Raw genomic sequence first — 17,433 nt, 5'->3', positions numbered from 1 at the left:
AACATAAATCTTAGTGCGATCCAATAATATGGTCGTCTGCACAAGCCCTAAGACTGATTGGTTTATTTAGAAAACAGCTTTACGTGTCCAGTTCATACCTCCATTACAGAGGAATTGATGTATAAATGTCCCTTAAGAACTATTATCAATTCAAATGCTGATTTCCCAGTAACAGAGGACGATACTGGCCATGTAAAGATATTGCTGGATTGTCTTTGATTGAGGAACATGCAAATATAAATTGATTCTGGAGATAATATCCTAGTCACAGATTCCCTTTAGGTAAAACTTTTTATTGTTTTGCTGTATTTTTTTAATTTTTGTTTACATGATTCAGAGAAGACAATGCACTGTGAGCATCCATTAAAATGCTGCATATTATGTGAGAAAGGAGGTATAGAGCTCTCATACTAATATGTTTGCATGCGGCTATAAGGGATGAGATGTTTTGCCATCTTAGTCTTCCAATCTTGACATAATCTAAATTAGAAACATGTTACTTACACTTAATTTATGTAATTTGAGAACAATATCAATGCCGCACAGCTATAATTATTATATAGCAACATTACACGTTCTCTGTATACCCATCACAAGCTCCATTGTGGGCATGCTGTTAGCTGATTGTAGACTATGAATACAAGGCTCACATTTAAGTGTTCTGCTATGAAGACTAAACAGCTTCTATTATTTCAGGAAGGCATGATTAAGTTAATATCATTCAAGTGCATATAACAATCTCTGATTTCAATCACCTAATATACGTGGAATTAACAGCTTACTTTTTTCAAATTTAGCTTTCTTCAACCATGACTTTGTTTGCGGATCTCTTGTGAAATGTATCATTTTCCTGAAATAGATGAAGAGGTAGACTGCAGACTGTATATATAAGAATTTACTGTATGGTGATTGCGAGCACACTTAATTCCCTTCTGACGGAAGGATAATTTAATGTGGTCAAGGGTCAAGAGCTGTCTTTTAGACAATGAGACTGCTGGAATGTCCAGTTGAAATGCTGAAACTGATATCTGGTGTGGTAAAGAGTCTCGGGAATAAACACGGCTTGTATTCTGTAATGATGGATTTATATTTTTAGGACACAGTCTAGAATAATTACTGAAAATCATTGTGGTAATGCGGTATAGGCTTTGTTATACTGCATGCTAATTCACAATGATTCAGGTCACTGAACTCTATGTTGGACCTTATTTGAAGTAGTTCTCCAAGAAATGTAATAAGATGAATAAAAAATAAACAAAACAAATAATGCACATTTAAATATGAAATATTTGTCTAAACATCTTTAGATAGCAAAAAGGTATGCTCTATCTAGTGTACTCTGTCAGAAGGATTTCAAAGATGGCAACTGCTATTTATATCATTGGGCAGTCTGTCCTTGATTTCAGAAGATATGCACTAGGACAGGCTGCATGAAGAACATCTCCTCGAGACAAAAGTCACATCAGAGCAGTGTCTGGTCAGGTATTGTGAATGCACATCCCTCTGGACAGTCAACCTGACAGGACACTGAGTGGAAGCAACTAAAGTAGAAGATACACAACTTTCTTTAGCTGCCTTAGCATGAGCATTCATCTCAGTCTGCCTGACAGTTTTAGTCTGTGTCTGTCTTCACGCAGTCTGTCCTAGTGCCTGTCTTCTGAAATCTAGGATGGGCAGCAAAATTATATAGATGGCAGTTGCCATCTTTGAAATCCTGACAGAATGTTTTCAAGTATACCTTTGTTGCTAAATAAAACCATTAAGAAAAATGTTTAAAGTTTAAATGTGCATTTTTTATTTTATTAATTCATTTTATTGCATTGCTCTTAGAACCCCTTTAATTGTTAAAATGCTGTTAGAGTATGGCTGGAAAGGAAACCAATCACCACAGGAGCATGAGCGGGGTTAGAGCAAGCGGAAAAAAGAGGTCTCGGGGGTTATTTAAAGTTTTTTTTCCGTGAAAAAATGGCGTGAGCTCCCGCACAATTTTCAAAACCAGCAGAGGGAAAGCCAGCGACTGTTTACAGCCTGGGAAGGGGGTAATATCCATGGTGCTTCTAGGCTAGTAATATCAGCTCACAACTGTATACTTAGCTTTTACTGGCTAAAAAATGGGGGACCCCCAAAAAATGACGTGCGGTCCCCCCATAATTGATAACCAGCAAAGGCTATACAGACAGCTGTGGGCTGATATTAATAGCCTATAAAGGGGCCATGGATATTTCCTTTACTTAGCTGCTTTTTTTCTTGCCATTATACCAATTCTAACAGTCTATTCAGTAGGACTATCAGCTGTGTATCCACCGGACTTCTACACAACACAACTGATGGACCCAACCCCATTTATAAGGCAAGAAATCCCACTTATTATTAATCCTGACAGGGCACACCTGTGAAGTGAAAACCATTCCCGGTGACTACCTCTTGAAGCTCATCAAGAGAATGCCAAGAGTGTGCAAAGCTGTCATCAAAGCAAAAGGTGGCTACTTTGAAGAAGTAGACTATAAGACATAATTTCAGTTGTTTCACACTTTTTTGTTGAGTATATAATTCCACATGTGTTAATTCATAGTTTTGATGTCTTCAATGTGAATGTACAATTTTCATAGTCATGAAAATACAGAAAAATCTTTAAATGAGACGGTGTGTCCAAACTTTTGATCTGTACTGTATATATATATATGTGTGTGTGTTTGTTTTGACAAATATTTCCTTTTAAAACAATGTGTAAATGACAGAGAACTGCTGTATATAAAAGCTCATGTTAAAATTGTTTCTTTTCTCACATATAGGTATGTGCCCTAACAGACAAATAAATAGTAGAGATTCACCGCACACTCTCAAATGCTGGTTTGCAGACGTGTAATGACACTTTTATTCCAAGAAAATTTTGGCAGACAGAAAATATAACCACAAGCAGTGTAGAAGTGAAGCAAGGTACAACAACCCAACGTTTCGACCCTCCTGGGTCTTAATCATGGGGTTACTTAGTAGGAGATGTCAGAGTAGATAAAGGAAGATGTAGGACCCTTAGATTTAGGGTAACCGAAACTGCTGACGGTGTGGTGTCCTGCGTACTAGAGCGGCGCGTCCGCGTCCTGCTCAGAGTGCGGCTGTCTAACAGACAGACATAATGCTCAAGCAATGAGTAAGAGATCCATGTAGATTTAACCATTTAGTGACAGAGCCAATTTGCAGCTTAATGACCAGGACAATTTTTACAATTCCGACCACTGTCTCTTTATGATGTTATGAGTCTGGAACACTTTAGCGGATCCCGCTGATTATGGGAGTGTTCTTTCATGACATATTGTACTTCATGTTATTGGTAAAAGTTCTTCGATATGACTTGCAAATATTTATGAAAAAACAGAAATATGGCAAAAAAATTTAAAATTTTGCAATTTTCAAAGTTTTTATTTTTATGCCCTTAAATCACAGAGATGTCACAAAATTCTTAATGAATAACATTTCCCACATGTATACTTTACATCAGCACAATTTTGGAAACAACATTTTTTTGTTAGGAAATTATAAGGGTTAAAAGTTGACCAGCGATTTCTCATTTTTACAACACCATTTTTTTTGGGTACCACATCACATTTGAAGTCACTTTGAGGGGTGTACATGACAGAAAATACCCAAAAGTGACACCATTCTACAACCTTCACCCCTCAAAGTGCTCAAAACCACATTCAAGAAGTTAATTAACCCTTTACATGCTTCACAGGAACTGAAGCAATGTGGAAAGAAAATATGAACATTTAACTTTTTTCACAAACATTTTCAGAACCAGTTTTTCTTATGTTCACAAATGTAAAAAGAGAAAATGAAACACAAAATTTCTCCTGAATACGCCGATACCCCATATGTGGGGGTAAACCACTGTTTGGGTGCACGGCACATCTTGGAAGGGAAAGAGCATCGTTTGACTTTTTCAATGCACAATTGGCTGGAATTGAGATTGGACTCCATTTCGCATTTGGAGAGCCCAAGATGTGACTAAAGAGTGGAAACCTCCCACAAGTGACATTATTTTGGAAACTAAACCCCCCAAGGAACTTATCTAGATGTGTGGTGAGCAATTTGAACCCCAAAGTGCTTCACAAAAGTTTATAATGTAGAGTCATGAAAATAAAAAAATCATATTTTTTCCATAAAAATGAATTTTTTGCCCCAAAATATTTATTTTCCCAAGACTAACAGGTGAAATTAGACCCCGAAAGTTGTTGTGCATTTTGTCCTTTATACGCCGATACCCCATATGTAGGGGTAAACCACTGTTTGGGCACAAGGCAGAGCTCGGAAGGGAAGGAGGACCATTTGACTTTTTCAATATAGAATTTCCTGGAAATGAGATCGGTTGCCATGTCGTGTTTGGAGAGCACCTGATGTGCCTAAACACTGGAACCCCCCAGGGACACCATTTTGGAAACTACACCCCTCAAGGAACTTATCTAGATTTGTTGCGAGAACTTTGAACACCCAAGTGTTTCACTAAAGTTTATAACGCATGACAATAAAAAAACATTTTTTTTCCGCAAATATGATTTTTTTAGCCCCCAATTTGTTATTTTCACAAGGGTCACAGGAGAATTTAGACCTTCACAAGGGTCACAGGAGAATTTAGACCAAATATTGTTGTACAATTTGTCATGAGTACATTAATACCCCATATGTGGGGGTAAACCACTGTTTGGGTGTACAGCACAGATCGGAAGGGAACAAGAATTGCCTGGAATTAAGATCGGACGTCATGTTTTATTTGGAGAGCCCCTGATGTGCCTAAACAGTGGAAACCCCCTAATTCTAACTCTAACCCTGACCCCAACACATCCCTAATAGTGAACTGCTTGGAGATTTAGTTTTCGTTGACACAAATGCATGATTTACAGCTGCTTGCCAGCCTGAGTACATGTGGGGGTTGCCTGGTTGCTAGGGAATCCCCACATGTAATCATGCTGTCTAATAGCTGCAAATATTGCAGCTTTGGCAAAGAAATGTAAATCTCTGAGCAGTCACAAATACTCGGAGACCACCCGAGATTGCTTGGGAAAACCCGAGCAACGAGTATACTCGCTCATCACTAATCCCTAACCCTAATCCCAACCATAACCATGACTATTACCACACCCCTAACCCCAACACACCCCTAACCATAACCCTAACCACAAACCTAACCCTAACCCCAACCCTAAACCTAATCCCAGTCCTAATTCTAATCCCAACCATAAACGTATTCCAAACCCTAACACTAGCCCCAACCCTAACCCTATCTTTAGCCCCTACCCTAACCCTAACTTTAGTCCCAATCCTAACCCTAACTCTAACTTTAGTCCCAACCCTAACCTTAACTTTAGCCCAAACCATATCCCTAACTTGAGCCCCAACCTGTTGTGAATTCTGTTGTCAAGCTCCCTCCTGTGGTCATGAATGGTACTTCAGCTGGTTCTGTCCATGGGCTTCCTCTGGTGGTTGTGAGTGGGGCTGCGGCTTCTGAGTTTCCTTCCACAGGTGACGAGGTTAATTCGTTAGCTGGCTGCTCTATTTAACTCCACTTAGATCATTGCTCCATGCCACCTGTCAATGTTCCAGTATTGGTCTAGTTCGCTCCTGGATCGTTCTTGTGACCTGTCTTCCCAGCAGAAGCTAAGTTCCTGCTTGTTTTTTCTCTGTTTGCTATTTTTCTGTCCAGCTTGCTATTTTGATTTTTGTCTTGCTTGCTGGAAGCTCTGGGACGCAGAGGGAGCGCCTCCGCACCGTGAGTCGGAGGGTCTTTTTGCGCCCTCTGCGTGGTCTTTTTGTAGTTTTTGTGCTGACCGCAAAGTTACCTTTCCTATCCTCTGTCTGTTCAGTAAGTCGGGCCTCACTTTGCTAAATCTATTTCATCTCTGTGTTTGTAAATTTCATCTTAACTCACAGTCATTATATGTGGGGGGCTGCCTTTTCCTTTGGGGAATTTCTCTGAGGCAAGGTAGGCTATATTTTTCTATCTTTAGGGCTAGCTAGTTCCTTAGGCTGTGACGAGTTGCATAGGGAGCGTTAGGAGCAATCCACGGCTATTTCTAGTGTGTGTGATAGGATTAGGGATTGCGGTCAGCAGAGTTCCCACGTCTCAGAGCTTGTTCTGTATTATTAATAACTATCAGGTCATTCCGTGTGCTCTTAACCACCAGGTCCATTATTGTCCTAACCACCAGGTCATAACAGTACAGGTGGCCCAAAGTATTAATGCATCTCAATAGAGGGATAAGAGAAGCTCTGAGACCATTTTTTTTTCTTTGCAGTGTGTTTTGTCTCTTTTCCCCTTTACCTCTGGGTGGTTCAGGATACAGGTGTAGATATGGACATTCAAGGTCTGTCCTCTTGTATGGATAATCTCACTGCAAGGGTACAAAACATTCAAGATTTTGTGGTTCAGAATCCGATGTTAGAGCCTAGGATTCCAATTCCTGATTTGTTTTTTGGGGATAGATCTAAGTTTCTGAATTTCAAAAATAATTGTAAATTGTTTCTTGCTTTGAAACCTCGCTCCTCAGGTGACCCTGTTCAACAAGTGAAAATCATTATTTCTTTGTTACGTGGCGACCCTCAAGACTGGGCATTTTCCCTTGCACCAGGAGATCCGGCATTGCATGATGTTGATGCATTTTTTCTGGCGCTTGGATTGCTTTATGATGAACCAAATTCAGTGGATCAGGCAGAGAAAATCTTGCTGGCTCTGTGTCAGGGTCAGGATGAGGTAGAGATATATTGTCAGAAGTTTAGGAAGTGGTCTGTACTCACTCAGTGGAATGAATGTGCCCTGGCAGCAATTTTCAGAAAGGGTCTCTCTGAAGCCCTTAAGGATGTCATGGTGGGATTTCCCATGCCTGCTGGTCTGAATGAGTCTATGTCTTTGGCCATTCAGATCGATCGACGCTTGCGTGAGTGTAAAGCTGTGCACCATTTGGCGGTATTATCTGAGCATAGACCTGAGCCTATGCAATGTGATAGGACTTTGACCAGAGCTGAACGGCAAGAACACAGACGTCGGAATGGGCTGTGTTTTTACTGTGGTGATTCCACTCATGCTATCTCCGATTGTCCTAAGCGCACTAAGCGTTTCGCTAGGTCTGCCACCATTGGTACGGTACAGTCTAAATTTCTTTTGTCCATTACTCTGATTTGCTCTTTGTCATCCTATTCTGTTATGACATTTGTGGATTCAGGCGCTGCCCTGAATTTGATGGACTTGGAGTTTGCTAGGCGCTGTGGTTTTTTCTTGGAGCCCTTGCAGTATTCTATTCCATTGAGAGGAATTGATGCTACGCCTTTGGCCAAGAATAAGCCTCAGTACTGGACCCAATTGACCATGTGCATGGCTTCTGCACATCAGGAGGATATTCGCTTTTTGGTGTTGCACAATCTGCATGATGTGGTCGTTTTGGGGTTGCCATGGCTATTTTTTTTAATTTAATTATTGTTCCCTAACTAAGGGGGTGATAAATGGGGGGTTTATTTACTATTTTTTTTATTTTGATCACTGTGGCAGGATCTATCACAGTGATCAAAATGGACCAATATGAAAAGTCTCTTATTGTTGCCGGGTGACGGCAGATCTCGGCGGGCGCACTACACATGCGCCTACTATTTTCTTACCAAAAGAAGACGCTGGAGGCCGTGGGAGCAAGCAGGAGGACCCAGGGACAGCAGGAGGTATCGGGGACCCTATTTCTCACTCTGTGATCACATCATAGGACAGAGAAATTAAATGGCAAATTAGACTTTTTTTTGCGGTCGCCATTATACGGTTAATAACGGCGATTGCAACCCCGAGGTCGGAAAAAAACTAACCCAAATCATGTTCTCTGGTGTCTAGGCTGCCCGTGGCACCTGAGATCCCGGAGAAATTCGAACGCTGGGGGGGGGCACTATACACTTTTTCCACAGCGCTGTTAATTAACAGCGCTGCGGCTTAAGTACCCTTAACTACCGCCATTAAATTGCACATTGGTGGTCGCTAAGGTGTTAAAGGGATTTTCCCACAAGCAAAAGTTAATTTTAATCAATAGATCTTAGAATAGTAATTTCCACAATTGTATGTGTTTAAATAAAATGTTCCTGTGCTGAGATAATCTTATAAATGTGCCCCTGCGGTGGTGTATTTTGTAATTTATATGAAGTAATACGGTGTCTTCTATGACATTGCAGTAATAATGTAGTGGCCAGGATTGTTCAACGTAAAGGGAACCTGTCACCCCCAAATTGAAGGTGAAGTAAGCCCACCGGCATCAGGGGCTTATCTACAGCATTCTGTAATGCTGTAGATAAGCCCTCGATGTATCCTGAAAGATGAGAAAAAGAGGTTAGATTACACTCACCTGGGCGGGCGGTCCGATCCGATGGGCATCGTGGTTCGGTCCGGGGGCTCCCATCTTCATAGGATGCCGTCCTCTTCTTGCCTTCACGCTGCGGCTCCGGAGTAGGCGTACTTTGTCTGCCCTGTTGAGTGCAGAGCAAAGTACTGCAGTGCGCAGGCGCCGGGCCTCTCTGACCTTTCCCGGCGCCTGCGCACTGCAGTACTTTGCTCTGCCCTCAACAGGGCAGACAAAGTACGCCTGCGCCGGAGCCACAGCGTGAAGGCAAGAAGAGGATGTCATCGTAAGAAGATAGGAGGCCCTGGACCAGACCGCGACGCCTATTTAACCGGACCACAGCAGGACCGCCCCTGGGTGAGTATGATCTAACCTCTTTTTCTCATCTTTCAGGATACATCGGGGGCTTATCTACAGCATTACAGAATGCTGTAGATAAGCCTCTGATGCTGGTGGGCTTAGCTTGCCTTCAATTTTGAGGGTGACAGATTAGCTTTAAACATCTTTATTTTCGCAACTTATAAAAATAACTCAAGGAGTATCCTCCGGTTCGCAGCCGGATCGTCCGTAATAGTCCATATCAATCATTTGCTGTGGGCGACTGCATCACAGTATCACTCATGAGTGCACAATGGCTTTGATCTCTCTGGTTCTGGCCTGTGTTCAGTCTCGCACAGACCTGTCCTACACAGAGCTCTTGCTCTGATGCTTGCAAACCAACATTCACATCCAGACCTAAAAGAGGTTTTCCACTTCTAGAATATCCCCATCTTAAGCTAAAGCCTATACTCACCTCCAGTGAGTCTGCTATGTTTGGAATGATACGTGATGCCCGGCGTCCAATCAGCTCTGTTGTCACTGTCTCCACCTTCAGACAAGCTGACCATGAAGAGGAAGTCCGATATTAGCTGCAGCCCTGGCTTCCTCTTCATGTTCAGTTCATTTTTAGTTTGAAGGCAGAGGCAGTGACACCAGCGTTGATTTGACACAAGCATCACCTGTCACAACACTACAAAATAGCACCTGGGAGAGAGAGTGCTGACTGTTATGACCTGGTGGTCAGGACAATAATGGACCGGATGGTAAAGAGCACACGGAATGACCTGATAGTTACTGATAATAAAGGACGAGCTCTGGGATGTGGGAACTCTGCTGACCGCAATCCCTAATCCTATCAAACACACTAGAAATAGCCGTGGATTGCGCCTAACGCTCCCTATGCAACTCGGCACAGCCTAAGGAACTAGCTAGCCCTGAAGATAGAAAAATAAAGCCTACCTTGCCTCAGAGAAATTCCCCAAAGGAAAAGGCAGCCCCCCACATATAATGACTGTGAGTAAAGATGAAAATACAAACACAGAGATGAAATTGATTTAGCAAAGTGAGGCCCGACTTACTGAACAGACCGAGGATAGGAAAGGTTACTTTGCGGTCAGCACAAAAACCTACAAAAAGACCACGCAGAGGGCGCAAAAAGACCCTCCGCACCGTGAGTCGGTGCGGAGGTGCTCCCTCTGCGTCCCAGAGCTTCCAGCAAGCAAGACAACAATAAAAATAGAAAGCTGGACAGAAAAATAGCAAACCAAAGAAATACAAGCTGGAACTTAGCTTCTGCTGGGAAGACAGGTCACAAGAACGGTCCAGGAGTGAACTAGACCAATACTGGAACATTGACAGGTGGCATGGAGCAAAGATCTAAGTGGAGTTAAATAGAGCAGCCAGCTAACGAATTAACCTCGTCACCTGTGGAAGGAAACTCAGAAACACCCACCAGAGGAAGTCCATGGACAGAACCAGCCGAAATACCATTCATGACCACAGGAGGGAGCCCGACAACAGAATTCACAACAGCTGACACAACTGGAAAGGCGCAGGCATGAAATGTGATTATAGGCTTCATTATTTTATTGGGGTCGAACATTTAGTTTAAGAATGGGTTGTCCTAGTGGTTGACAACTCCTTTAACTGAAAGTTTAATTGGGAATCGTGGACACGGGCCACTCTCAAGTCCAAAAGTGGAGGTAGAGATCTGTCCCACTACCTTCTTACCGATCTCTCCAACAACAAAAACCCATGTCAGGTTTTACTAAATCTTACTTGGTCAAATAGCTTGAACGAGTCCACCCTCTCTTTTATATTTAATTATAACCACAGCTGTGGCTGTAATTACAATGATCTCCAGTGGATTCAATATGCTACTATGCACTAGGATGCATAAAGACCCTTGAATATGATCCTCCTCACTGCCTCACAGTGGCAAATAGTCAGATGGCCTTTCCAACCCTTATTTCCACTAAGAGATTTGCACCATTGTCAGTGCATCTGCCACTAGGGCTCACAGAGCTAATAACACAGCTTGGCGTTATAATTGTGTTGTCTATCTCACCCACCCCATGTCATTTGAATAGAAAGGCTGACTGTTCATTTCTTTCAGTAAATCAACTGGAATAAGTTGTTCTGGTGAAGTATCTTCCTTAGCTTCCATTTTAATGTGTGTTAGGGAGGTGCAAAACAAAAACTGGTGTCACTGATTAAAATTCCACTTTGTACAATTTTAAGTGTTATGGCGGCAAAGAAGGTGGACTGAGTAAAGCACTGACTGATTAAGAATAGACAATATTCACAGATTATAATTAAAGGACTAGTAAAACTGCTGCCATGCCGTCTTGTATAATTGTGAGCTCTGTATAACCCAGATCAGACCACTGATTGGAAGCTTACTGCTTATGCACAGTGTATACAGAAAGCTTCCAATTAGTTATGTGGGTGGAGTTATGCAGAGCTCAGCCCATGGTAATTCTCAGCAGAACTGCTCCCTCACCAGCTCTGATGAAAAGTGCCATGGTCCAACAAAAGAACACAGTGTCATTGTACGCATTGCAAGGAGAGTATGCAGCGAGCATGAAACGTAGAGAATAACTCTGCCCCCAAATGTGACAACACTATGACCAGAAGGGCTGGTCTCTGATCACCTCTCATTCTTCCTACAATGAGCACCAACAGTGCGCTCTCTTGCAGGCCCAATACTGTGTATTCTCTTTTTAAATCATAATGACAACCCAAAATATCCAACTGACACTGATCAAAAGTTGACATACCCCATTTTTTAATACCGCGCATTGCCCCTTTTTAACATCAATGACAGCTTGAATTCTTTAGTGGTAATTGTGGATGAGGTTCTTTATTTTCTCAGATGTTAAAGCTACCCACTCTTCTTGGCAAATGCATCCAGTTCCTGTAAATTCCTGGGCTGTCTAGCATAAACTGCGCACTTGAGATGTCCCCAGAGTGGCTCAATGATATTGAGGTCAAGAGACGGAGATGGCCACTCCAGAACCTTCACTTTGTTCTGCTGTAGTCAATGACAGGTTGATTTGGCCTTGTGTTTTGGATCATTGTCATGTTGGAACATCCAAGTACGTCTCATACACAGCTTCTGGCCTGATGAGTGCAAATTTTCCTCCAGTATTTGCTGATAGCGTGCTGCATTTATCTTTCCTTCAACTTTGACTAAGTTTCCTGTGCCTTTGTAGCTCACACATCCCCAAAACATCAGCGACCCACCTCCATGCTTTACAGTAGGAATGGTCTTCCTTTCTTCATAGGCCTTGATGACCTCTCTCCAAATGTAACGTTTATAGTTGTGGCCAAAAAGTTCAATTTTGGTCTCATCACTCCAAATTACCTTGTTCCAGAAGTTTTGAGGCTTGTCTCTGTGCTGTTTTGTGTATTGTAGACAAGATACTTTGTGGTATTTACACAGTAATGGCTTTCTTCTGGTGACTGGACCATGCAGCCCATTCTTCTTCAAGTGCCTCCTTATTGTGCATCTTGAAACCACCACACCTCTAGCTTTCAGAGAGTCCTGCATTTCAGCTGATGTTATTTGTGGGTTTTTCTTTGCAACGCGAAAAATTTTCCTGGCTGTTGTGGATGACATTTTTGTTGGTCTTCCTGACTGTAGTTTTGTTTTTATAGAGCCCCTGATTTTCCATATGTTAATCACAGTTTGAATGCAGCTAACTGGCATTATCAACTCCATGGATATCTTTTTGGATCTCTTTCCTGTTTTATACAGTTCAACTACCTTTTCCCATAGATCCATTGACAATTCTTTTGCTTTCCCCATGACTCACAATCCAGATATGTAAGTGGTTGGATAAAAGATGCAAGAGTCTGTCTGGATCCCAGAAACTCACTCAGCTTTTATGCACACACACTGATTACAAGCAAACAGGTGACAGGTGAGGATGTTACCTTTAGTAGCCATTCAAATCCATTAGGGTATGTGTCCACGTTCAGGATTGCATCAGGATTTGGTCAGGATTTTATGCAGGTAAAATCCTGACCAAATCTGCACCTGAGGTCACTGGCCGGTCACCTGCGTTGTCCTTGCGTTGTTTCAGCAATGCAAGGACATGCTGCGTTCTTAAAAGACGCGCCGCATGTCCGATCCGTAGGTATGCCGCATGCGTCTTTTAATGCATAGTGGAGACGGGATTTCATTAAATCCCCTCCACTATGCTGTAACATCTGGACGCTGCGCTTTTGACGCTGCGGCTCAACAAAGCGTCAAAAACGCAGCGTTTCCTGAACGTGGAAACATACCCTCAGTGTCGTCTTCTGTGCATGTTATTAGGCCAAAATCACCAGGTTATGTGAACTTTTGATCAGGGTCATTTGGATGTTTTGAGTTGTCATTGTGATTTAAAAAGAGAAAACACAGTAGTTTGACAATAAATGGCTTCACCCAACCACTAACCATGAGTGAAGAAAATGCTTTGGTGTTATCATTCATATTTTCTGAAAGAAGGCAAATAAATGCAAAATTCTGCTGGGGTATGTAAACTTTTGGGCACAACTGTACTTACATTGTCACAATAAAAAAGCAAAATACAACTATCTAGATACCTATTTTTGTATTCTCGCCCTTATATGATGCCATACATTGGCTTAACTGTTCGCTATACTACATTTTAATTATTTAATAAAAATATAAATTTTTATTACATTTGTTTCTAATTTTGATTTATTAATGCACAAATTTGTATATGATCTATAACTTTGGTGCATTACCATATTTACTAATCCTATGTTCTGAGTACAATATTAATACCTACTAAAACCTCTATTATTTTATTGTACTCAAAACAGGCTGCTAACGTTTGTTCTTTTACTGCTTGTTGTTTTTGAAAACCTGAAGTGGTTAGAAAAAGCTCCAAAGACTGAACATATGCACAGCAAGTTGTTTTTTCACTGCAGTGCACATAATCATTATTCATTTGTTTTAGCCCTTTATCATTCAAGAGAAACTATTTGATTATGCTAATCACACTCTGAACAAAGTCTGATCAGAGTGTTATCCAATTTTTTTGGATGTGGAGAATAAAAAAATATTTCTCCATCTTTTCCATTCTGTCAGAAAATTGGACTGCATTTGGATGCAACTCGTGCATGCTCCACTCAGTTCGAAAAAATAATTGGACATGTGCAGTGACCTATAGAATAACATGGGAACTATTGCTATCCATGAAAACGTTGGATAGCACTCGTCTAATTCTACAGTTGACTGCAGGAACCCTTTGTCTGATTTATCAGTAGGAACATGGCTTAGCAGCATTAACTCCAACTATTGCCATGCATACAAGAATGCATTAAATACACGTGTGTATTAGCAAACAAAGAGTAAATAATGGTATAATAAAGATGCAAAAAGATGCGGTCTTCTAATGTATCATTGAGAAAAGTCAGAGGATGACAATGGAGACTCTAATAAGTGTTGTGATCCTTGAGTTCATAGCTCAGGGATTTTCATATCACAGTGACAATGTTAAAAGGGGCTTCTTTTATGTCAATGAAGCTGTAATGTGCAGCTCATTGAATCACTCTGATGTTATCTACTCATATATATTACTGACATGTGAGAAGATAGCTGAAAGTGATGAAACCCTATTATTCCAGCCAGCTTCTATACCACATGTGGAGATTTTAGGAGGTTCTACTGACCAATTTGTTCCAGATCATGGCACCCACAGAAGCTATGGTCTAACTAGCCACATGTAAAAAGAATGATTTACTCTGCTGCATCCTGTGATAAGCTTCTAGTGTATTGTTTCCAGATCTGCGGCTCAGTCAGATGCCATATTAGCTCTTGGGCTTCTTGCATGTGGCTCCTCAGCTGTTGGCAGCACCAATAGATACTACTGAACCATAGTGTACCTAAGGAGACATTGCTATAACTTGGTGTCAAGGTCAAACAATATCACTACCAGTTGACACTAGAGTATTTAAAGACTTTTTTTTTAGATATGGTATGTCTCAACACCATCTGTCATATTTGTAAGTAGCTTATGATCTACAAATTACTGTTAAACGCTATACTAGAGGCACCATTTCTATATATAGATGGAACCATTTCTATATATAGATAACTTAGAATATAAGGACAATGATGCTGGAGTTTCGGAGGAACAAGATCTCAAGGTCTACTCATTAAGAGGGCAATTTATCAAGAGGGGTGTTTTGTATAACAGTCTTTTTACTATTACTCTTATTCTAGTAAGTTTAGTGCATCCAGAAAATACATTATTGTCCATGCCACCTTTTACTAATTCCCATCCCTTTTGATGTAGATGAGATAAATCCCCCCCCCCACCAATTTTTTTTTTTACCCCAAAGGAACTAAAACTAGTGATGAGCAAATACATTCAGCACTATTTGTTACTTGCACGAATATTGCGATATTGGGTCTATTCGTTACTCAGCGAGTAATTAGGTATTCTCCTCGGTATATACAAGTGAACCAGTCACAGTATTGCTGGCGCTATCTTTGGTGTGGCATTACTGTGACTTCCAAAATCATAAGGACTATTTAACGGCTGCCGGCGCCATTTTGTGCGCATTGCAGCCGGAAACAGTATAGGGAGAAGGTAGTTTCATCATAGGGAGAGTGAAAGGAGCGTAACGAGAGTGATGGAAAGTTATAGTGAGCGTTATTTATTCCAAAAAACTCTTTTAAGTGCTGAAGATTAATTGTGAAGAGATTACTTGTTTGTTACGTGGGGATTTAAGTAGGGAGTAGTGATGAGCGAACGTGCTCACCACTACTCGGTACTCACCTGACTATCACTGTGCTTGATGTACTCGGCGAGCACCGAGCATTTCCGGGATTATTCGGCGGGAGCTCGGGTTTCCTCCTTTTAATTTTGGTGCTTTTTAGAGCGCCAATGAACATGCAGGGATTGTCTGCCATGCACTGTAATATTGCAGCCATCTTAGATGTGGTATTACAGTGATTGGCTGGCCGCACAGCGTCATCAGTTCTATAAGAGACCTGACACCACCCTGCTCGGCGCATTCTGCTCCGAACTCAGCTAGAGAGAGCTGCTGCTGAGATAGGGTCAGATTCGTTCTTTGATTAGTGTGGGTCTACTAGTGTTTAATCCACAAATCCTGATAAACCAACAGTCCTTTTTAGGGATAATTTGGCGTTACATAGATTGCAGTACTAGGTAGGCAGGGGCGTCTATGTGCGCATATCCACATCAGTGGATAACCACATCACCTACTGTATTCTCACCCATCCCTTGTAGATTGTGAGCCTTCGCGGGCAGGGTCCTCACTCCTCCTGTACCAGTTATGACTTGTATTGTTTAAGATTATTGTACTTGTTTTTATTATGTATACCCCTCCTCACATGTAAAGCGCCATGGAATAAATGGCGCTATAACAATAAATAATAATAATAATCAGTGCAAGGCATGCAGGCACTGTATGTGAGTATATAGATCTCACTGCATACATCAAAAGGCTCCATTACTGTCTGCTGCTGCGTATTTTATATATGAGTAGCTGCAGGTATCCGTGGCTAGGATTTTTTTTTTGCACCTTATACCTGCTAATTTTATTACAAAGCAATCCATAACCCCCTTTTTTCTACATTTATTTGCTTGGTCACACTGCAGACTACAGTCAGGTTATTTCAATACAAGAGTGTGAAAATCTTAACAATTTGAAATGCTTTTTTTTGTCCCAGGGATTAGATGTGAGTGCGCAGAAAATTCTGGCCATTTTTTTGTACTATAGTATTTTTTGGAGTGTCTTACAACATTTTTGGACACCATTTTGCTGACCAAAAAATCTTTAGCTGGCCCCAAAATATTTGGCTACATTTCTTATATTTATCACTGTGATTTGTACGCCACACGCATTGCATATAATTGAGCTAAATATCTTTTTAGTATTCCAATTTTTTTTTAGTGTCATAGCCTACTTAATGACACAATTTTAGTGGGCCCAAAAAAATCAAGGCAACATTTTGATTAGGCTGTTATCTCAAATGCCCAGTCTATCTGTGATCTCCAAGTACTTGCTTTTCAGACATACATTCCACTTTTTTGTCTGTCTGCTACCCTTGTTCTTTACAGTATTTTGTGGTTAAAAATGTAAAAAAACTCCAGGCCACATATTGAAACAGACTGTTATCTCAGTCAGTTGCACTGTCAATCTGTGGTCTCCAAATACTTGCTTTTCGGGCATACATTCTACTTTTTTGTCTGTCTGCTACCCATGGTCTATACAGTATTTTGTGGTTAAAATTTTTTAAAAATATCCAGGCCACATATTGAAACAGTCTGTTATCTCAGTCAGACACCCGGTCTATCTGTGGTCTCCAAATACTTGCTTTAAAGGCATACATTCCACTTTTTTGTCTGTCTGCTACCCTGTATAGTGTTTTGTGGTTAAAAAAAATAAAAAAATCCATGCCACATAATGAAACAGCTTGTTATCTCAGTCAGATTCCCGGTCTATCTGTGATCTCCACTTGCTTGTCTTGTTATACATTTCACTTTTGTGGTGTTGTGTTAGCCTACTTCATGACAGTAATTTTCTTTTCGAAAAATTAAAAAATGTCACGTATCGAACATTGTGATTTCTCTGTCAGACGCCTCCTCTATATGTGGGTTAAAAATTGTTGCATTTGAGTGCTCCTTTGAACTGGTTTTGGTGTATCTTACCCTAGTTGTTAATAAAATTTGTTAAAAACAAAATAAAAAAATTACCAACACTCCATTGA

This window comes from Ranitomeya imitator, chromosome 2, assembly GCF_032444005.1.
Source record: "Ranitomeya imitator isolate aRanImi1 chromosome 2, aRanImi1.pri, whole genome shotgun sequence".
Taxonomy (NCBI): Eukaryota; Metazoa; Chordata; class Amphibia; order Anura; family Dendrobatidae; genus Ranitomeya; species Ranitomeya imitator.
The sequence above is the reverse complement of the archived record's forward strand: the minus strand, read 5'-3'. Positions refer to the sequence as shown.